We start from the raw sequence: 543 nt of genomic DNA, 5'->3' as shown, positions 1-543 counted from the left end.
ACCGGCCACGACCGTGATCAGCTGTCAAACGAATCAACGCAACGAGCGAGAGTGCATTGAACCAACGCCGGCCCGGGGTGTGTGGTTGCAGAAAGTGCCAGTGAAATGCACTCCCAAGTGGAAACACACTAGAACATTCAATGTCAGGCGCCGGGGAGTCGGGTACAGCGGTGCCGGTAACACGAGACGTCCACAAACCGGTACACGCAGTCCTGAGGATCGGTCAGATACGGATGATTATTCTCCTTACTAGTCAGTAGTCGATGATTTCGAAGCATTAAAAGATCGTTTCGTTCGGCAACGCAATTAACTTCCAGCGATATCAATCGCGCACACTGATCGTGTACGCTCGTTATGCATAAACATAACGCGATCGCGATGTGCAATCCAGCATATGAGCAACAGCAGCAGCATAATCTGACAGCGGAGGGAAAGTTGGTGTCCATCCTACCGCCCACCCTCACTCTCCACTATGCTGCACTGCGGAGGTCATCTATGCGCCCGCGTTGGATGTTTCTTCCTTCCGTTTGTTTGTTTGTTTGC

Source organism: Anopheles aquasalis, chromosome 3, assembly GCF_943734665.1.
Source record: "Anopheles aquasalis chromosome 3, idAnoAquaMG_Q_19, whole genome shotgun sequence".
NCBI lineage: Eukaryota > Metazoa > Arthropoda > Insecta > Diptera > Culicidae > Anopheles > Anopheles aquasalis.
The sequence above is the reverse complement of the archived record's forward strand: the minus strand, read 5'-3'. Positions refer to the sequence as shown.